General features: G+C 46.3%; 1 protein-coding gene and 1 long non-coding RNA gene across 2 annotated transcripts in view; one reads left to right on the forward strand and one right to left on the reverse strand.

Moving 5' to 3' along the window:
- Positions 1-24,142, reverse strand: part of ankfn1b (ankyrin repeat and fibronectin type III domain containing 1b) — a gene marked incomplete at both ends in the record, with an annotated part of 321,927 nt that overhangs the window by 210,446 nt on the left and 87,339 nt on the right. The window lies entirely within an intron of this gene.
- On the forward strand, positions 2,603-4,200 carry LOC310775964. Its single transcript, XR_014552682.1, has 3 exons — positions 2,603-2,684; positions 3,052-3,368; positions 3,725-4,200. It is a non-coding gene; the product is annotated as an uncharacterized lncRNA (long non-coding RNA).

The raw sequence follows: 24,142 nt of genomic DNA on the forward strand, positions 1-24,142 counted from the left end.
TCTCCCGGGACCGCCTCGGCACCACCTCGCCACGTGGCCCGGCTCTCCGCAGGTCCAACACAGTCTCTTCCGTGGCTCCTCCGGCCGCTCTCCCCGCTGCATTACCTCCGCGCTCATCAAATCCACCCGCTGCATGACTTCCCGCAGCGCCCGCATCACCTCTACTGCCCAGGCAGGAGTCTCTTCCACCAGCCGTCCGACCTCTCTCAACACACGGGCCTCCATGCCCGCCAGCATCGAGCTGATCCCCACCGTCAGCTCCCCTTTCCTCCCGTTCACCGATGGCCATTCTCCGCGCACCATCGCACATGGTCTTAGCAGCTAGCAGTTAGCAGTTAGCACCCCTGGTAGCTAACTTACTAGCGCTAGGTCTTGAGCCCAAAAGCCGCACCGCACACAGTCTCTTTTGCCGTTCCTCCTCTCACCCTCTCCCTTCTCGGCCGTCGCAGAGGGTTATCGATCCCACTCCTAGACACCAATGTAACGAATCGGGTATTCGTTACAAGGAACCGGAGACTTGAAGTTGGTACAGGCTTTTATTCTTGGCTTCACAACAGATCCTAGCCACTAGCTTCGCTGCTAGCCAGAGATGGGAAGTAACGAAGTACAAATACTTCGTTACTGTACTTAAGTAGATTTTTCGAGTATCTGTACTTTACTTGAGTAATTAATTTTCTGACGACTTTTTACTTTTACCCGTTACATTTTAACACAAGTATCTGTACTTTTACTTGTGTACATTTTCAAAACAGGTTCCTGAGGTTCGTTACTTTTGTTTAACTGCATGAGAAACTAATTTAAAAACGAGTAGAAACGGGAGAACATACATAAAAGCTCATTCCAGCTCCGCCAATAGTATGACTTGGCACTCCTCCTGTGCCGTAGATGTCTGCTTGTGATTGGCTCTCTCAGCCTCTCTGTCAGTATTATGAAACCTCATTGGCTCGATGATCTCTTAAGGGGCGTGGACAAAGAAGCAAGAGGAAAAGAAACACGGATGTTCGGGAGACTGACACACGCTGCCTGCGGCATGCCAAACAAACAGAAACAGACAACGAAAAAAGACGGGAGATAAAATAGAGAGAGATACGATACGTTGAGAAATAGGTAGCGTCTGCGACTTCAATAACATGAGCGACGCCGAAGAAAGTGACGCTGACACAGAGGTTGGAGTTGTAGAGTCCGAGACCGACGAGCAGCAACAAGCCATTACCCACCCATGGCCTTACTTACAGGACATGTTCACACTTGTCGGATCAAAGAAAGATTCGTGGCGAATGAGCTGTCTCTTGTGTAAACCTAAACACCACGAACTGCTGGCCTACAAGAACTCCCCGTCAAATTTGAAGAAACACATAAAGGTAATCATTACTGCATCTTTTCTGCTATGCTTAATGTAATGTTAGCAATGCTATGGGAACATGCGCCATTTCTAATGATAGCATTCGTGTTTTAGCAACATAGTTAGCTACTAACACACGAATGCTAAGCTGTGTTGTTATATAGCTACATATGTACACATGTATAGTTAGTTAAGAAAGTATGGTATGTTAACTAACGTACTAACGTTACTCTCTCTGTGTGTTTCTCTCTCTCTGCCACTAGAGAAAGCATGTGAATCACCTGGAGAAGTACACAAAGCTCACTACTCAAAAAAGGAAATCTTTGAAGCCAGAGGAAGGCCCTTCATCATCCAAACAGCTTAAACTGTGTGATAGCAAGAAGAAAGTGTCACAGAAAAGTGTTGATGATGCCATCATTAACTTTGTCATTCAAGGTCTGCAGCCTCTCAGTGTTGTGGAACAGCCGGGCTTTAAAGCTCTTGTGCATCACCTACAACCCCAGGTGGCTGTAATGTCTCGTGGTACAGTGAAAAACAAAGTGGAGAAAGCAACACAGGAAATGAAGAATAATCTAAAGGATGCCATGAGTAAGGTTGAGTTCATCGCCACCACCACAGATTGCTGGACAGCACACAGACGGGGTTTCATCGGTGTCACAGCACATTGGATAGAGCCTGTAACACTGGAGAGATGCTCTGCTGCTCTATCATGCAAACAACTTGAAGGCTCACATAGCTTTAATGTGCTCGCTCGTGCGCTGACTGACATACATACAGAGTACAGTATCAGTGAGAAGATTGTACGCACAACCACTGATAATGGGTCCAATTTTATAAAAGCTTTTCGAATCTATGGTGAGGATGAAAACAATAATGCAGCACGGCCATTTCAGGGGGCAGGGCCAAGTCAAACAGGAGGAGAAATCGAAAGCAGTGAAGAAGAAGAGGAAGAGGGGGAAAATGCGTCGGTTGAGTTTGTTGAAGCGGGCACCCTGTTGGATGAAGATGATGGCACGGAATACCAACTGCCAAAGCACCATCGCTGTGCCTGCCACCTTCTAAACCTGGTGTCAACAGTTGATGTGTCAGCAGCAAATGCCAATGCAGTCTATAAGAAGCTCTCTCGTTCAGCGTTTGCAAAGTGCCAGAGTCTCTGGAACAAGAGTGCTAGATCCACCATAGCTGCAGAGATCATACAAAAAAGATGCAAGCTGCAGCTAGTAAGGCCAAATGACACAAGGTGGAATTCTCTCTTCTTCGCCGTGGAGAGGATCATAAGGATCATTAAAGAACAAGGAGAAGCAGCCATTACAGCTGTGTGCAGCGCACTCAAAATTCCCATGTGAGTACCACTGTTATCTTGAAAACTGATTGACTGGATGAGGAAATATTCCTCAATTTATGTCTCTCTACTGACAGATTAAAATGTCCTATTTTGTAATCAGCACTTTTGCACTATGTATGAAAAGTGCTATGCATTATTCACATTACCGGTACTTTTAATAAAATATAGTACTAGAGTGTGTGTTGACATGCTCATATTCATATAGATTAAATAATATCATCCAGAAATACCCCCCAACACACACACACACACCTACCTACACACCTAGAAAAATTATAAATCCTGGGTTCTTAACAGGAACAATAAAGCAGTTCATTGTATTCATGTTTGTTTCTTTGTTTCTTTGTTGTTTGTTACTTGACAGGCTCACTCCTGCTGAAATTGCATTTCTCGGAGAATATGCAAAGACCATGAGCCCAGTTGCAAAGGCGCTGGATGTCCTTCAGGGAGAGGCCAATGTGCAGATGGGATGGCTTGTACCTACAATAACACTACTCAAGTCCAAGCTCCAGCAACTCCGAATCTCCTCCAAGTACTGTGGGCCATTGGTGGATGCTCTTCAAGCAGGACTTGAAAGGCGTTTCGGAGAGATGCTTGCTGATCCAGAGCTCATTGCTGCGGCCATCCTTGTCCCCAAGTTCAGGACATGCTGGACAAGTGATGATGGCATCCTAAAACGTGGTGAGTGTTGCACCATGCTTTATGCTTTTTCATTTATTTATGATAATAGGACATTTTGGCATTTGAAGTATCATAACATAATGAGAAATTGTTTCCTGTAATACCAAGTAAATGTCACATAATTCACTTGTGACAACATAACTACAATCTTAAAATAACCCTCATGTATGTGTATCAAAAGTAATTTTTAAAAACATTTTGGCATTAAAATTGTGTTAATATAAATAAATATTTTATAGACTCCAAATAAATAAATGTTTTATAGACTCCATGATCTAAATTCTATTTTTATCTAGGTATTACAATGGCGATTTCATGGGGAATATGCTTAAATCCATTGGTTTTGTATTCCATAGGCCTTGACTACATCAAGAGCCATCTGAAGGAGCAACCCACGGTCCAGTCAAGTGACACTTCCCGTTCCCTGTCTTCAGAAGAGGAGGACTTCTTTTCCCCAATCAACAAGCAGGGTAACACTCATGAAAACACCAAGCAGCTCGAGTCCTACCTGGCCTCTCCAGCTAATACCATGGATGTCCTCAAATCTTTCCCCGCAGTGTGCCACTTGTCTCTCAAACTCAACACAGCGCTACCTGCCTCAGCTGCCTGTGAGAGGCTTTTTAGCACTGCAGGACTGATTTTTCGCCCGAAACGAGCACGCATTAGTTCAAAGAACTTTGAGAACCAGCTTCTGCTGAAGCTAAACAAAAGATTTTGGTAGTCCTCCTGAGTAGTGTACTGTTCCAGACTGCCAGTCCTGCAGAGCCTAGAGCACACGTCTCACCTGTTCATCACCGCAAGTGCAATGTTTACATGGCTGCTATTTTTTTTATTCAGCTAATCTGGAATATGGTGGTGTACTAACACCAGAGACAGTAAATAAATAATAATAAACCTTGAATTTGTGAATGTGATCAATCTTGTGGACATTCAGTTTCTTATCCATTAGGTATCAGTATTGTATCAGTCTCAAGTATTGTGATACTGCACTTTGTAAGGGACACCTTGTATCCAGCAGTTAAACTTGTCTAACTATTTGCACATTCATATATCATGGAAATATTAATGAGGGAGGACTAGATGTGATTTTAATGGGGGGGGTTTGTGTGGAAAAACCATAGGACACCATTTAAAGAGAGTAGAGTTTTAAGATGTGTAAAACATTTGTAGGGGATCTTTTATCATCAAAATTATATTCTTTAATGTGAGGCTCAGTCATTCAGAAAGATACGGTAAAAATACTTTTACTTTTACTCGTTGGGTACATTTCAGAGCCTGTACTTTTTTACTTTTACTTGAGTAAAATAATTGAATCAGTACTTCTACTTTTACCAGAGTAGTTTTTTACACAAGTAACTGTACTTCTACTCAAGTACAGAATGTCAGTACTTTTCCCATCTCTGCTGCTAGCTCTTCATGCAACCACCCGGCCAGCTCGCTCACATAGCCTGACTGCTTTCCGCCCCGGCCGCTGGTCACATATATCCCCTTCCCCCTAGGAACACACCCACACATATCAGTTCCTAGTTAACACACGGAAACCCCCCAATACGTGTAACACCGATTCGCTACAATACTAATAGCAGCTAACGTTAGCTGAATATACTCAACAACACCCAGTAGTCTTTGGTCAGTGATTTTCACTGGATGCAGGGCCCTTTTATCTAACCTGATGCAGGTGTTTATTCAGAACACTGTCAGTGTCTGCCCACTGTCATCAACCTGCCTTACCATGTTACACTGTGGGATACGTCCACCACATCAGCATTATAATAAATCATATAAAAACTATTTGTATAGAGGGTTTTAACTTGACAACAAAAACATTCTAAATTGAACCCCCGCTCACTTCCTGTTGCAGTGTTTGCTATGGACATAAAAGAAAAAAAAAGATTCAAGTGCAGGACTGACCATTCCGTGAAAACCGTCTATACAGCTGAGCAGCGAAAACAAAAGTAACGATGTCGAGTGAATATTTCTGCAGTTTGCCGAATGCTGAGAAAAAGGAAGTGCTGTGGAGGTTGCGCTCTGGTGAAAACCGTCTATAGACGGTTTTAACTTGACAACAATAACAACCATCACACAACCCACCTGAATATCCGGTTTACTTTCTGTATACATAGCTGAGCGCAGGCTGATATTCATTAAATATATATATATTAAATGTTAACGTTAGGCCGTGTCTCCGATAGACACATTAACAAGTTAGCCTATTTCGGTCTTTATGTATTGTAGTAGTTGTTGTTGTTGTTGATAGTTGCCATAACAACCACCACTGTCGGAAAGACGTGCACACACTGGGTAGTAGGAAGCGCTGTTGTCCGGTCCGCGTAGCTAGCCTGAGAGTAATAAAAGCTATATGTTACAGAGTAAGCTGACTATCAGTACGTTATTGCATGCATAGGCCTATCTTTACATTAACAGCTTGATTGCCAGCGACGAGTGTACTCGTCAAACACAATCCAGCTGTTAACTGCCAGCGACGAGTGTACTCGTCAAAAAAATCGATTTTTTTTTTTTGACGGTAGGTTGTGCATCTAAGCCTTTTACATCTCTTATATAGGTATTGGACGTGTACAACGTGTACAACCCATTCCACCGACCCACTAAGTGGCGACAAGGAAGGAGGAAGGCAAGCAAAAAGCAGTGTGACTGAAGCCATTCTCATGAAGGTGGATTGGCGAAGGCGCTTTAATTTTCGCGCTGATTGCTGGCGGTGCGGGATTGCAGATTTGCATAGTGGATTGCGGGTGGGACACACTTTGAAACACGCAGCATAATATGACCAGAATCGCAAAAGCTTCATCAAAGCCCTCAACCAAAACCCCAAGACGCGAGCGAGTCCAACCAGACTTCCTCAAAGAGCGGCTGCACAGACAGGCACACACCCGCACAGCAGCAGCAAAGCAATGGTGACAAGCGGGGACTGCCCCCTAGTCCGACACCAAATTGGAAACAAATCCCATTCTAAAAGGCTTTTAGAATGGGATTTTCAACCCATTCTTTTTTGTTTCTTTTTCGCTATAATTTAGAGTAATTTAATTTCTATTCAGAAATTTATTTGAGAGGTCGAGAGTATGAGAAAGTGCATTTGCAAAGGTAGGAAAGTGCTTGTGACATGGCGCTGCAACAAAAAAGAACGCCCACAGGAGGGAGGAGTTGAGCAGAGGGAAGTTTACTGCTGTTATGGAGGAAATTACTGTTCAAACTATTGTTTAGGTCTTACTGATGCCAAAAATGAATGGTTAAAGTGACAGTTCTATCGAATCTCACAAAAAGCCGTTTATCTCTGAATATTTATTCTGACGCTAAAACCATGCTGTATTCAACTGCTAATGCTTACATAACTACTAACTCTACAAACTAACTCTTTTAGACAGAGAAAGTACACATTCTATTAGTACTTTTGAGATATTGTATGTTCACAAACTCCAAGCAGAAAATAATCCTCGGCTGTTGTAAAATGAGCCACAATCCTCAAAAAAACGGCTTGGCAGAAGCTACCTACAGCAAGAAAAAAATGGCTGGCAGTCAATGTGTTAAAAAAAAAAAAAAATAGAAATAGAAGTAGGCTATGTCAGTGTTTTCCCCTGAACAGCTGAGAAAGTGGACACTGTCAATAGTTAGCACTGTGAAGCTGATACAATTGGTTGCGGTAATAATGCAACATTTAAGGATGCCAACTGCCATAAAACACAGAAGAAGAAGCTGATAAAAAGGAAATGCTGTGGGGTTGCAGCTGGTGAAAACCGTCTATAGCACCTTTCTGAACAAGGTTACAGAGTGCTTGTATACTAGAATAAGCACACCAAAGACCAAATGTATATAAGGCAAAACAATTATAAAAAAGCACAGAAGAATTAAAAAGGAAAGGTAAAATCACCCATGAGAGATTAACTCCTTTATCTTCCTTCACCTCTCCTGGCTCTCCTGTGTGCTTCTGTGGGTAAAGCATGGCACTAATAATGCCAGTGTGAGCAGTTTGGATTCCCTCGGGGGCAGTCAGTAGTAGTATGTTTTTTTTGTAAGTATTTGGACTTTTACTTGGAATTTGTGTACTGCCACGGTGTCACCACCTCTTGCACATAAGAACTCTTGTTAATTACTTCCCCCCAAAATCTATAAATCCTTCCCAAAGTCTACAGATCCCCCCCAGCCTAGGAATCCATCCTATCGGATCGTGGCTTAGCCGGATCGGAGCACCCCTAATGTGTGTATGACTGCACATACATGGCAGTGTGTTCATGCCAGACACACACGTACACACACTGTATGTGTGTATGACTGCACATACATGGCAGTGTGTTCATGCTGGACACACACTGTATGTGTGTATGACTGCACATACATGGCAGTGTGTTCACGTACAACCACACAGCGCGCAGTGCAGTCCTGTCCAGACTCCTCCTCATCTTGCTCTCAGCAGCAGTTCAAACCTGCAGCCAACCCGCCGAGCCCTCTGATCCCTGTGCCGGCTCAACCACACACACACACACACACACACACACACACACACACACACAGTCACACACACACACACACACACACACACACACACACAGTCTCACACACACACACACACACACGCACACACACACACACACACACACACACGCACACACACGACAGATGCCTCCTCTGCTGCAGCAGCGCAGGCATCCGGAGCATCTCCTCCGCCACCAGGCGGCATATTCCTTTTGTAAGCAGCAGGGATTAGCCTTGCCCCTAGTGGAGGAAGCTAGCATGTGCGCTGGCCTTAGGTGGCTCGCAGATAAAAAAGCATCTCAAATTGAATCAATAACCACCAGCCACCAACTAATCCCGGCTAGCCCCCATAGACACCACCGCAACCACCACAGCACAGCGCAGCCCCCCACTCCCCCAGCCCCCCGCTGCCCTAGTCCGGCCCCACCCCGGAGAGGCCCCGGACCCCTTCATCTTTTTATAAGTGCACCCCAGGGCCGTGCAGGGGGGCTCAGGTGAGGGCTTTCGGGGAGGGGAGGGTTCAGATGAAGGGGTACGCTGGTTGGCTCAGGTAATCCGTCAGCAGACAGGGCAGCTTTGGGCCGCGCGGCGACTGGACAGCTGATGTGGGCCGGGCCCAGCCACAGCACGCCAGACGGGATAAAGAGATATAAGCCCCCCGCCCTCCCCCCGTCCCCCCACCATAGGCCCATGTCCATCCCAAATCTCTTTCATCTTCTGACCCAGCGGGTGCTAAAGCAAACTTTCCACATTGGCCCCCCAGGGGATGGGCATTGTAGAGAGAGAAGTGCTCTCTGTGCTCAGTGCCTCAAAGAGGAGGTGCCACACCCCTCTACACTGATTGGTGGGTTAAGAGACCAATGACAGCTTAGCGGCATCAACAGGAGGCAGGGGGATCCATCGTACATATGATGACAGCATAAAGCTCACCTTGAGATCAAAGAGGCAGCTCATTCTGCTGTTGTGTTGTGTCATGTTGTGTTGTGTTGTGTCATGTTGTGTTGTGTCGTGTTGTGTCATGTTGTGTCATGTTGTGTCGTGGTCGTGTCATGTCGTGTTGTGTCGTGTTGTGTCATGTTGTGTCGTGGTCGTGTCATGGTCGTGTTGTGCTGTGTCGTGTCGTGTCGTGTTGTGCTGTGTTGTGTCGTGTCGTGTCGTGTTGTGTCGTGTTGTGTCATGTTGTGTCGTGGTCGTGTCATGTCGTGTTGTGTCGTGTTGTGTCATGTTGTGTCGTGGTCGTGTCATGGTCGTGTTGTGCTGTGTCGTGTCGTGTCGTGTTGTGCTGTGTTGTGTCGTGTCGTGTCGTGTCGTGTTGTGTCATGTTGTGTCGTGGTCGTGTCATGGTCGTGTCGTGTTGTGTAGTGTTGTGTCGTGGTCGTGTCATGGTCGTGTTGTGCTGTGTCGTGTCGTGTCGTGTTGTGTCGTGTTGTGTCATGTTGTGTCATGTTGTGTCATGGTCATGTCGTGTCGTGTTGTGCTGTGTTGTGTCGTGTCGTGTTGTGTCGTGTCGTGTTGTGTCATGTTGTGTCGTGGTCGTGTCATGGTCGTGTCATGTTGTGTTGTGTAGTGTTGTGTCGTGTCGTGTCGTGTTGTGTAGTGTTGTGTCGTGGTCGTGTCGTGTTGTGTTGTGCTGTGTTGTGTCGTGTTGTGTTGTGTTGTGTAGTGTTGTGTCGTGGTCGTGTCGTGGTCGTGTTGTGTTGTGTCGTGTCATGTTGTGTTGTGTAGTGTTGTGTCGTGGTCGTGTCGTGTTGTGTTGTGTAGTGTTGTGTCGTGGTCGTGTTGTGTTGTGTCGTGTCATGTTGTGTAGTGTTGTGTCGTGTCATGTTGTGTCATGTTGTGTCGTGTTGTGTCGTGTCGTGTCGTGTTCTGTCGTGTTGTGTCGTGTCGTGTCATGTTGTGTCGTGTCATGTTGTGTCGTGTCGTGTCGTGTTCTGTCGTGTTGTGTCGTGTCGTGTCATGTTGTGTTGTGTCGTGTCATGTTGTGTCGTGTCGTGTCGTGTTCTGTCGTGTTGTGTTCTGTTGTGTCGTGTCATGTTGTGTTGTGTTGTGTCGTGTTGTGTCGTGTCGTGTTGTGTCGTGTCGTGTTGTGTCGTGTTAGTGGGGGGCTGGGATCATTAACACCCATAAGTTCACTCCAAGCTGCTTTCAGCTTCATCAGATAAGAAAAGGAAGAATCAACCAGCCACCAGTCGCTGTTCCAGCTGCCTGGAGTGTGTTCAGATTGCAGATGGACAGTTATTAATGTTTTTATTATATTGTCAACTGGACTCCCAGCATTCACGTCTTCTCTGCAGCTGGCACAAATTCCTCCCAGCACTCTCTCTCTCTCTCTCTCTCTCTCGCTCTCGCTCTTCTAAACAAATATAATTTTCCTCCTTTACATTTTGGGTCGGGAGGGAAGAGGCAAGCTGAGACGAGGATCAGGCCGCGGAGTGCTGGGATTTCCATAGCTGTCAGGAGAACGGAGCAAATCCCATCCCAACCCTAACCCATCCCCAGGTCACTGGCTCCACACAGGAATGTGGGCCGTCACTTTCATTGTGCTTTTCTCCCCATCCTCATCTACCTAACCCTAACCCTAACCCATCTACCTAACCCTAACCCTAACCCTAACCCTAACCCATCTACCTAACCCTAACCCATCTACCTAACCCTAACCCATCTACCTAACCCTAACCCATCTACCTAACCCTAACCCATCTACCTAACCCTAACCCATCTACCTAACCCTAACCCATCTACCTAACCATACCCCTAACCCATCTACCTAACCCTAACCCATCTACCTAACCCTAACCCATCTACCTAACCCTAACCCTAACCCATCTACCTAACCCTAACGCATCTACCTAACCATACCCCTAACCCATCTACCTAACCCTAACCCATCTACCTAACCCTAACCCATCTACCTAACCCTAACCCATCTACCTAACCATACCCCTAACCCATCTACCTAACCCTAACCCATCTACCTAACCCTAACCCATCTACCTAACCCTAAACCTAACCCTAACCCATCTCCATCTCTGTAGAGCTCTGAGCTCACTGCCATGTCTTCAAATGCAACTCAAGACCACATCAACAAGTCGCAGTGAATTCACTGTGAGCTTAAAAGAAGGGACTTCATAGATAACTGGAAGCTTCAAAGTCAAGAGGACTATAAGAGACTGGCGGACAGTAAATCAGGGAGACAATTCAAAAAGAGAGCTATGGAGACAAACAGCCACACACACAGAGACAAACAGCCACACACAGACAGACAAACAGCCACACACACAGACAAACAGCCACACACACAGAGACAAACAGCCACACACACAGAGACAAACAGCCACACACACAGAGACAAACAGCCACACACACAGAGACAAACAGCCACACACACAGAGACAAACAGCCACACACACAGAGACAAACAGCCACACACACAGAGACACACAGCCACACACAGACAGACAAACAGCCACACACACAGAGAGAGACACAGAGAGACAGAGTTAGACAGAGAGAGACACAGAGAGAGAGACAGAGAGAGACACACACACACACACACACACACACACACAGAGAGAGAGAGACATAGAGAGAGACACACAGAAAGACAGATACATAGAGAGACAGAGAGACACACACACACAGAGAGAGACACAGAGAGAGACATAGAGAGAGAGAGAGAGACACACACACACACACACACACACACACACACACAGAGAGAGACACACACAGAGATACACGGAGAGAGACATAGAGAGATAGACACAGAGATAGAGACACACACACACAGAGAGAGAGAGACACAGAGAGAGACATAGAGAGAGAGACACACACAGAGAGACACACATAGAGAGACACAGAGAGTGACACACACAGAGACACACAGAGAGAGACACAGAGAGAGACATAGAGAGAGAGACACACACACACAGAGACACACAGAGAGAGACACAGAGAGAGACATAGAGAGAGAGACACACACACACAGAGACACACAGAGAGAGACATAGAGAGAGACATAGAGAGAGAGACACACACACACACAGAGACACATAGAGAGACACACACAGAGAGACACACAGAGAGAGAGAGAGAGACACACACACACACACACACACACACACACACACACAGACACAGAGAGAGACACAGAGAGAGACACAGAGAGAGACATAGAGAGACAGAGAGAGATCCCGTGTGAAAGACAAAGCAGGGTACAGTAGTGGGTAGGGGCAGCCATGGGAGACTTCATTAGTGAGGTCAGTGCCCCGGGGTACTTAGTGTAACACTGGAGGCCTATGCAGCTGCCCCCCGGCCCTATGGCGAGGTGGATATTGCATCTTTGCGATAACATCTCCCTACATAGGAGGGGGCCGCAGCACATAGGAGGGGGCCGCAGCATCACAGCATAAAGACCCCTGTTTTTCGGCAAGTTTGAAATAAAGCTTTGTTCCCCCCAAGGCCTCGGTCTCCCCCCCCCCCCCCCCACAACCACCTCCTCCTCCTACTCTTTCCTCTTGGGTGGGCCAGAGCCTTTCCAAAAAACTGAGCAACTTGTGTCTGGGGATAGACCCCCCTTCTGCGTACACACACACACACACACACACACACACACACACACAGGCGTGCGCATGCATGCAGGCACGTGCACACTTACACACACGCATACCCCACCACCAGCACTACCACCCCTCACCCCCCCCTGGCTTTTGGCCACGTCTGTGCGGAGCGGTTGGTAAGAGAGGTGGAGAAGATGCAGTCAGAGCTCCAGGAGGGGCCTTGGTGGGCCCATCTCACCCCAGGGAGAGTGGGGGGGGGCTGCAGAGGTGTGTGTGTGTGTGTGTGTGTGTGTGTGTGTGTGTGTGTGTGTGTGTGTGTGTGTGTGTGTGTGTGTGTGTGTGTGGGGGTGTGTGTGTGTGTGTGTATGCGTGTGCGTGCGTGTGCATGTGTGTGTTGTGTGTTGTCTGTGTGTGTGTGTGTGTGTGTGTGTGTGTGTGTGTGTGTGTGTGTGTGTGTGTGTGTGTGTGTGTGTGTGTGTGTGTGCGTGCGCGTGAAGGCCTGAGGGGGCCTCGTCCTGGTCAAAGGTGCCTGGCTGCCTGGCCACTCCGGGGAGCTGCGGAGACAGGCAACCTTTACATGGAGACTCCCTCTGCACAGACGCTCCACAGTCACTTACATATACAGTCTACTGTAAAAGCCCTCAACACTCATCAGTACCCATACTCACACTCGGACACACACACACACACACACACACATGCATACATATACACACACACATGCATACATATACACACACACACACACACACACACACACACACACACACACACACGCACACATGCATACATACACAGACACAGACACACACACACACACACACACACACACACACACACACGCATACATACACACACACACACACACACACACACACACAGAGACATACAATTATGCAAGATACACACGCACGCAAAGCTGCCAGAACACATCCAAGAATCACCACATTCATGACCTAAACATACAAGTAACAAAGCAGGCAGAACATCCAACAGAACTGTGGCTACGAGCACTTTGAACAAAGCACTGGATGCTAACAGAACTGTGGCTACGAGCAGTTTGAACAAAGCACTGGATGCTAACAGAACTGTGGCTACGAGCACTTTGAACAAAGCACTGGATGCTAACAGAACTGTGACTACGAGCAGTTTGAACAAAGCACTGGATGCTAACAGAACTGTGGCTATGAGCAGTTTGAACAAAGCACTGGATGCTAACAGAACTGTGGCTACGAGCAGGCAGAACTCGGCACTGGATGCTAACAGAACTGTGGCTACGAGCAGGCAGAACACAGCACTGGATGCTAACAGAACTGTGGCTACGAGCAGGCAGAACACAGCACTGGATGCTAACAGAACTGTGGCTACGAGCAGGCAGAACACAGCACTGGATGCTAACAGAACTGTGGCTACGAGCAGGCAGAACACAGCGCTGGATGCTAACAGAACTGTGGCTACGAGCAGGCAGAACACAGCGCTGGATGCTAACAGAACTGTGGCTACGAGCAGGCAGAACACAGCACTGGATGCTAACAGAACTGTGGCTACGAGCAGGCAGAACACAGCACTGGATGCTAACAGAACTGTAGCTACGAGCAGGCAGAACAAAGTAGGGATGCACCGATCGATCGGCACGTGACTGGAAATGGCCGATTTCCACGTGATCAGCCTCGATCGGTGATCTGCGCCGGTCACTCTAAAATGCCGATTCTGTGAGCCGATTTTCAAGTGACGTGCGCGCACCCAAAAGCAGCGAGACAGAGACGGATGAGTTGCAGCCAAAACAAAAGCTGCCACTACACACATGCCACAGCATGTCTTCGTCGGTGTGGAGCCGCGGAGGGGCAGGGTAGGTTGGAGTCCACTCCAGTCTGAGTGGCTCGCTTCACCTCACCAGCTCTTCCCCGACCAGCGTCCACTTCACCGCTGCCTGCTGCTGCTGCTATCTGTCAGTCACGACTCACGTTGTAACGTGGATACAGCCAGGAGAGGACTTGTGTTTCGTATTGCGAATAGAACGACGAACATAATAATAAAACGCATCGGACCAGTGTACGAGATGATTTTTTTTCGAATGGCGGATTAAAAAAAACGCGCTCTGTGTGTAAACTACGATATTCAAACGGAGTCAACTCAAACTCATTTCCTCATCTAGGCTACTCAATAACAGCCAAATCCACAACTGTAGAGTGGGCATGGCTTCGAAGGTCTCTGGGCTCCGGAGCTATAGGCTATAAACTCCTTGTCCATGGATAACATTTTGACGTTTATTTATTTTATTTTATTAGTTTATTTGGCAGGGACATATACAAAAAAACATTAAACCCCATAGGGGAAGAGATGCTTTGTAACAGATTTAGCCATAGGCTACTTTCCATCTGGAGCCCCTGTTCTGTTGCACCTTTTTTCTTTTGGAAAAGTAAATGCATGATAGCTGTGGGATATACTGGAATTAATTGTTTTATATTCATTGTATTTACACAAAAAAGAAAAGCTCTGTCCAGTAACCTGGAACACTTTTATTTTGAGATGTTTTTGAGTGAGATCGTCCTACCTCATGCAAATGATAAGAAATGTGACATGAATGTTAATTTTCTATTAAAGCAAAGTAAAAAAGTAAAAAAAGAACCCGCCAATTATTGTTCTTAGAAAAAAAATCGGAATCGGCAAAAATCGGTATCGGCAAGTCAGACTATTCAAAAATCGGAAATCGGAATCGGCCAACAAAATCGCAATCGGTGCATCCCTAGAACAAAGCACTGGATGCTAACAGAACTGTGGCTACGAGCAGGCAGAACACAGCACTGGATGCTAACAGAACTGTGGCTACGAGCAGTTTGAACATAGCACTGGATGCTAACAGAACTGTGGCTACGAGCAGTTTGAACAAAGCACTGGATGCTAACAGAACTGTGGCTACGAGCAGGCAGAACACAGCACTGGATGCTAACAGAACTGTGGCTACGAGCAGTTTGAACAAAGCACTGGATGCTAACAGAACTGTGGCTATGAGCAGTTTGAACAAAGCACTGGATGCTAACAGAACTGTGGCTACGAACTGTGGCTACGAGCAGGCAGAACACAGCACTGGATGCTAACAGAACTGTGGCTACGAGCAGGCAGAACACAGCACTGGATGCTAACAGAACTGTGGCTACGAGCAGGCAGAACACAGCACTGGATGCTAACAGAACTGTAGCTACGAGCAGTTTGAACAAAGCACTGGATGCTAACAGAACTGTGGCTACGAGCAGGCAGAACACAGCACTGGATGCTAACAGAACTGTGGCTACGAGCAGGCAGAACACAGCACTGGATGCTAACAGAACTGTAGCTACGAGCAGTTTGAACAAAGCACTGGATGCTAACAGAACTGTGGCTATGAGCAGGCAGAACACAGCACTGGATGCTAACAGAACTGTGGCTACGAGCAGGCAGAACACAGCACTGGATTCTAACAGAACTGTGGCTACGAGCAGGCAGAACACAGCACTGGATGCTAACAGAACTGTGGCTACGAGCAGGCAGAACACAGCACTGGATGCTAACAGAACTGTAGCTACGAGCAGGCAGAACACAGCACTGGATGCTAACAGAACTGTAGCTACGAGCAGTTTGAACAAAGCATTGGATGCTAACAGAACTGTGGCTACGAGCAGGCAGAACACAGCACTGGATGCTAACAGAACTGTGGCTACGAGCAGTTTGAACAAAGCACTGGATGCTAACAGAACTGTGGCTATGAACAGTTTGAACAAAGCACTGGATGCTAACAGAACTGTGGCTACGAGCAGGCAGAACACAGCACTGGATGCTAACAGAACTGTGGCTACAAGCAGTTTGAACAAAGCACTGGATGCTAACAGAACTGTGGCTACGAGCAGTTTGAACAAAGCACTGGATGCTAACAGAACTGTGGCTATGAGCAGGCAGAACACAGCACTGGATGCTAACAGAACTGTGGCTACGAGCAGGCAGAACAAAGGACTGGATGCTAACAGAACTGTGGCTACGAGCAGGCAGAAACAGCACTGGATGCTAACAGAACTGTAGCTACGAGCAGTTTGAACAAAGCACTGGATGCTAACAGAACTGTGGCTACGAGCAGGCAGAACACAGCACTGGATGCTAATTCTCCTCGGCCATTCCTGCCATGTGGAGGGTTTGTCAGGGTCTTGACGGTAAGGCTGGCCAGTATAAATATCCCTGTTGTGATGGTGAGCCGGGTTGCCAGGTAGGAAAGACATGCGTGCCCCCATTTATACATTTAGACCCCATCAGCTGGCGGCTTTATGGAACCCTTCAAAGGGATCAATCATTTTCCACTGGCAGGTCTCTACAGCTCTCATCCCCTCTCTCATCACACACACACACGCGCACGCACACACACACACACACACACACGCACGCACACACGCACGCACGCACACACACACACACACACACACACACACACACACACGCACAAACGCACGCACACACACACACACACTCGCAGGTCTCTACACCTCTCATCCCCTCTCTCCACACCTTCCCTCTCTCCACACCTTCTTTTTGCATTCAACAGTCGGCGTGTGTAGAAGTGGAAGAGGGGAGGGGGTTGTGTGTGTGTGTGTTCGATTGTGCGTCTGTGTATATGCCTGCACCTGTGTTGTGTGTGTGTGAGAGTATACCTTTAAAGTGTCTTTGTGTGTGCACATATACTGTACGTATCCCTGATTGTGTATGCGTGTGTGCGCCCGGCTGTGTGTGCTTAGCAGCTCAGGCGGCTACCAGCGCGGGGTGCTCATGTTCATTATCACTTGTTTTATAGTGGAATATTTAAGTCGGGGGGCCTTGGCACCGCGGCGGCTATAGTTAGAGAACAAAGGCGAGCGCTGGGGGTGTGGGGAGGGTGTGGCGTGTGGAGTGCCGCGCCCAGCTTTTCAGTAAGTGTTGTGCCCCACACTTCATGGAAAACCTGGGGGGCTGGCCAGGGCCAGCCACACCGTGCAGGCGGACAGGGCTAAAGCCTGGGGGGGCACCATGCAGGCGGACAGGGCTAAAGCCTGGGGGGACACCATGCAGGCGGACAGGGCTAAAGGCAGACAGGGCTAAAGCCTGGGGGGGCACCATGCAGGCGGACAGGGCTAAAGCCTGGGGGGGGGCACCATGCAGGCAGACAGGGCTAAAGCCTGGGGGGGCACCATGCAGGTGGACAGGGCTAAAGCCTGGGGGGGCACCATGCAGGCGGACAGGGCTAAAGGCAGACAGGGCTAAAGCCTGGGGGGGCACCATGCAGGCGGACAGGGCTAAAGCCTGGGGGGGCACCATGCAGGCGGACAGGGCTAAAGGCAGACAGGGCTAAAGCCTGGGGGGGGGGCACCATGCAGGCGGACAGGGCTAAAGCCTGGGGGGCCACCGTGCAGGCAGACAGGGCTCAAGCCTGGGGGGGCACCGTGCAGGCGGACAGGGCTAAAGCCTGGGGGGGCACCGTGCAGGCGGACAGGGCTAAAGGCGGAAAGGGGGTAAAGCCTGGGGGGGCACCATGCAGGCGGACAGGGCTAAAGCCTGGGGGGGCACCATGCAGGCGGACAGGGCTAAAGCCTGGGGGGGCACCGTGCAGGCGGACAGGGCTAAAGCCTGGGGGGGGCACCGTGCAGGCGGACAGGGCTAAAGCCTGGGGGGGCACCGTGCAGGCGGACAGGGCTAAAGCCTGGGGGGGCACCGTGCAGGCGGACAGGGCTAAAGCCTGGGGGGGCACCGTGCAGGCGGACAGGGCTAAATTCAACTCATTCCTGTATTAATGGGAGCTTATGTGCCATTCCACCTCACTGAAGAGAGCATTAGCCAGGGCCAGACTTACAGCCAGGATACACCTCAAAATATCTCCTCTCGCTCTCTGGCCTTCTCTGTCTCTCTTCCATTCTAAACTTTTTGCTTTTCTTTTTTGTTTTGTTTCCAGCACTTGTGGTTGGCAGGGAGGCTGGTTGGGCTGTGTGCGTGCGTGCGTGCGTGTGTGCGTGCGTGTGTGCGTGCGTGTCGTCTGCATGTGTGTGTGCGTGCATGTGTGTGCGCATGTGTGTGTGTGTGTGTGTGTGTGTGTGTGCGTGTGCATGTGTGCATGTGTGCGTGTGTGTGTGTATATACCGTAAATTCCGGACTATAAGCCTATAAGACTATAAGCGGCTTTTTCCCCGTTTTTTGGGCTTTTTTGGCCCCTGCGGCTTATAGTCCGGTGCGGCTTATCTATGGATTTAAAAAAAAAAAAAAAAAAAAAAATCTCTCTTTTTTTAGCACTCTTTCTAACTATAAATCCACTTCTGTTTTAATTTCCTCTCTTGCCCTCTTTTCACCACACCGCGGACACTGTGTGCACTGTAAAAAAAAACACAGGTGGTGTTGTGTTATGTTGTTTTGTTGAAATGTTAATAAATGGGAGCTTCCTCAAACAGCCATCTCTTTCCCGACAATCCCCTCTGTGCATGAACCCATGGTAATTAAACATTAAAACACAATAAAAAAAAAAAAAAAACATTAAAACACCCGCGGCTTATAGTCCGGTGCGGCTTATATATGTAACAAACAGGCAATTTTGCAGGTGCGGCTTATACTCCGGTGCGGCTTATAGTGCGGAATTTACGGTAGATGAGTGGGTGGATGGGTGATATGACGGGTAACAGCAGGAGTCATAGTGTATATGATGGTGATATGATGGTAACAGCAGGAGTCATAGTGTATATGATGGTGATATGATGGTAACAGCAGGAGTCATAGTGTATATGTAAGGGATAATGTATTGTGAGCCGGTGATTACTGGCGAAATAATGACCGACAGGTGAATGATTGAGCCCGACGCGCAGCGGAGGGCTTAATGATTCACCTGAAGGTCATTATTTCCCAGTAATCACCGCCTCAATATACATTATCCCGCTTAGAACACGGCCTACAACTAAATCATTCAATAATCTGACAAAAATAATTATTCAAATAGATTTTTTAATAGCGTTTTCAACGGCAAAGCGGTTTCATTCGTAATTGGCACACAAGACACCACAGCTGCAACTGGTTGGCCTAATTAGTAGTGTTTGCTGACAACAAGCTCTTATCAACTGATTAATCCAGGTGTGGCAGAGCAGCGGTCGGTTGTCGAGAAATAATGACCGGTGAATATTGTTGATTGACCAATCAGAATCGAGTATTCGAGAGAGCCGTGTTCTAAGATGGGTGATATGATGGTAACAGCAGGAGTCATAGTGTATATGATGGTGATATGATGGTGACAGCAGGAGTCATAGTGTATATGATGGTGATATAATGGTAACAGCAGGAGTCATAGTGTATATGATGGTGATATGATGGTGACAGCAGGAGTCATAGTGTATATGATGGTGATATGATGGTAACAGCAGGAGTCATAGTGTATATGATGGTGATATGATGGTGACAGCAGGAGTCATAGTGTATATGATGGTGATATGATGGTAACAGCAGGAGTCATAGTGTATATGATGGTGATATGATGGTAACAGCAGGAGTCATAGTGTATATGATGGTGATATGATGGTGACAGCAGGAGTCATAGTGTATATGATGGTGATATGATGGGTAACAGCAGGAGTCATAGTGTATATGATGGTGATATGATGGTAACAGCAGGAGTCATAGTGTATATGATGGTGATATGATGGTAACAGCAGGAGTCATAGTGTATATGATGGTGATATGATGGGTAACAGCAGGAGTCATAGTGTATATGATGGTGATATGATGGGTAACAGCAGGAGTCATAGTGTATATGATGGTGATATAATGGTAACAGCAGGAGTCATAGTGTATATGATGGTGATATGATGGTAACAGCAGGAGTCATAGTGTATATGATGGTGATATGATGGTAACAGCAGGAGTCATAGTGTATATGATGGTGATATGATGGTAACAGCAGGAGTCATAGTGTATATGATGGTGATATGATGGTAACAGCAGGAGTCATAGTGTATATGATGGTGATATGATGGTAACAGCAGGAGTCATAGTGTATATGATGGTGATATGATGGTAACAGCAGGAGTCATAGTGTATATGATGGTGATATAATGGTAAAAGCAGGAGTCATAGTGTATATGATGGTGATATGATGGTAACAGCAGGAGTCATAGTGTATATGATGGTGATATAATGGTAACAGCAGGAGTCATAGTGTATATGATGGTGATATAATGGTAACAGCAGGAGTCATAGTGTATATGATGGTGATATGATGGGTAACAGCAGGAGTCATAGTGTATATGATGGTGATATGATGGGTAACAGCAGGAGTCATAGTGTATATGATGGTGATATGATGGTAACAGCAGGAGTCATAGTGTATATGATGGTGATATGATGGTAACAGCAGGAGTCATAGTGTATATGATGGTGATATGATGGTAACAGCAGGAGTCATAGTGTATATGATGGTGATATAATGGTAACAGCAGGAGTCATAGTGTATATGATGGTGATATGATGGTAACAGCAGGAGTCATAGTGTATATGATGGTGATATGATGGTAACAGCAGGAGTCATAGTGTATATGATGGTGATATAATGGTAACAGCAGGAGTCATAGTGTATATGATGGTGATATGATGGTGACAGCAGGAGTCATAGTGTATATGATGGTGATATAATGGTAACAGCAGGAGTCATAGTGTATATGATGGTGATATGATGGTAACAGCATGAGTCATAGTGTATATGATGGTGATATAATGGTAACAGCAGGAGTCATAGTGTATATGATGGGTGATATAATGGTAACAGCAGGAGTCATAGTGTATATGATGGTGATATGATGGTAACAGCAGGAGTCATAGTGTATATGATGGTGATATAATGGTAACAGCAGGAGTCATAGTGTATATGATGGGTGATATAATGGTAACAGCAGGAGTCATAGTGTATATGATGGTGATATGATGGTAACAGCAGGAGTCATAGTGTATATGATGGTGATATAATGGTAACAGCAGGAGTCATAGTGTATATGATGGTGATATGATGGTAACAGCAGGAGTCATAGTGTATATGATGGGTGATATAATGGTAACAGCAGGAGTCATAGTGTATATGATGGTGATATAATGGTAACAGCAGGAGTCATAGTGTATATGATGGTGATATGATGGTAACAGCAGGAGTCATAGTGTATATGATGGTGATATGATGGTAACAGCAGGAGTCATAGTGTATATGATGGTGATATGATGGTAACAGCAGGAGTCATAGTGTATATGATGGTGATATGATGGTGACAGCAGGAGTCATAGTGTATATGATGGTGATATAATGGTAAAAGCAGGAGTCATAGTGTATATGATGGTGATATGATGGTAACAGCAGGAGTCATAGTGTATATGATGGTGATATGATGGTAACAGCAGGAGTCATAGTGTATATGATGGTGATATGATGGTAACAGCAGGAGTCATAGTGTATATGATGGTGATATGATGGTAACAGCAGGAGTCATAGTGTATATGATGGTGATATGATGGTAACAGCAGGAGTCATAGTGTATATGATGGTGATATGATGGTAACAGCAGGAGTCATAGTGTATATGATGGTGATATGATGGTAACAGCAGGAGTCATAGTGTATATGATGGTGATATGATGGTAACAGCAGGAGTCATAGTGTATATGATGGGTGATATGATGGTAACAGCAGGAGTCATAGTGTATATGATGGGTGATATAATGGTAACAGCAGGAGTCATAGTGTATATGATGGTGATATGATGGTAACAGCAGGAGTCATAGTGTATATGATGGGTGATATGATGGTAACAGCAGGAGTCATAGTGTATATGATGGTGATATGATGGTAACAGCAGGAGTCATAGTGTATATGATGGTGATATAATGGTAACAGCAGGAGTCATAGTGTATATGATGGTGATATAATGGTAACAGCAGGAGTCATAGTGTATATGATGGTGATATAATGGTAACAGCAGGAGTCATAGTGTATATGATGGTGATATGATGGTAACAGCAGGAGTCATAGTGTATATGATGGTGATATGATGGTAACAGCAGGAGTCATAGTGTATATGATGGGTGATATAATGGTAACAGCAGGAGTCATAGTGTATATGGGGAAAGGGGCAGGAAGGGGAAATGGGTTTGGGGGCTTCCAAACAAAGTGGAAGGAAAATAATGGCACCGGAATAAAGGCTGCATGGCTACGGGAAGTAGGATTTGTCACCTTGTCACTACTGTACACATGCAATGACCAGTGTCTGTAAGGGCCACTCTCACATACAATGACCAGTGTCTGTAAGGGCCACTCTCACATACAATGACCAGTGTCTGTAAGGGCCAACCCCCCATATATCTCAATAGGCTGACTCACCAGCGGAAGGTGCTGTGGCTCTACACTACGGGATTAGGGATTCAAGAGCAGGTACACAGACGTCTGTTCAGCTGTGCGTTTACTACTGTGGTTGAATCCCCGATCCTGTCTGCCTGGGCTGGGCTAGCAGCTAAATGCTAACTATGCTGAATGGGGAGAAGGGGAGGATTTCCCCCATGCTAACTAGGGATGTTCATCAATTGTCAAAAATCGATAATTGATCATTAAGGATTGGAATCGATCCTGTGGAATTTGGATCGATGTTGTTATTATATTTAAAAAAAAAAATTTTTTTTGACTAGGTTTGGGTGGAATTCGTTCCTCCTCGCCCCACTCCATTGCACAGCCGACTAACGTGAGGTGGAGCTTCATATAGTCTCTAGTTTTCTGGCTGGGCACGGGCCTTTGTGCCAACAAAACTGTTTTAAACATGGGGAATTCACACCGGCATGCGCCGGGGACAGCAGAGTGTTGGAGAGGAGACACATTGAAATAAAGAGTTAATTGAGGAGAACACGTTGTCTTTCGTATTTTCTGCCATAGGCATTCATTTTGTAAAAAAAAATATATATATATATATATATATATATATATATATATATATATATATATATATATATATATATAAGTATTAATATGATCGATAATCGATAATTGATGGTTAATTTTCACCGATTATCGATTATGGAAAATTTTCAAAATGAACATCCCTAATGCTAACCCATTGACCACGCGTCTATGACGAGACACCGCCTGCATGTATACACATAATATTTCTCTGGACGTTTTCAACCATTTTCAGTGGCAAAGCGAGTGGAGCGCATTGACTGCAGACACATGGCCGCCCTCACCCGAGAGACGCACTGCACATCAGGCAGGGTCATTTGGGTTGCCAGGTACCACGGCACATATCATACACTACAGTCTTAACACCCATTTGAGTTGTATCACTATCAAATGATGAGCACAGCAGGAGAAAGGGTTAAAAATAGGGGGACTAGAAACTACACAATACAATGAAGAGGAAAAGGCACTTCCACAGAGAGAGGAGTGAAAGTGAAAGTACGGTGCAGTCAGTGTTCTTTCCTATCATATATATATTATATATTATATTTATTATATATTATATATATTATATTATATATTATATATATATTATATTATTATTCTTTACCTATCATATTCACTAGTAGAGTGGACACAAAATAACTCAAATAGCCAACCATCATGGGACACAATATTGGATTGGCCTTCTGTGACGAACGGTGGTGTTGAGAACAAATCGCACCATTTGATGTATCCTGTTGTCTGTTTGATGTATCTGTTGTCTGTTTGATGTATCCTGTT

Source organism: Poromitra crassiceps (assembly GCF_964638095.1).
Source record: "Poromitra crassiceps genome assembly, chromosome: 4".
Taxonomy (NCBI): Eukaryota; Metazoa; Chordata; class Actinopteri; order Beryciformes; family Melamphaidae; genus Poromitra; species Poromitra crassiceps.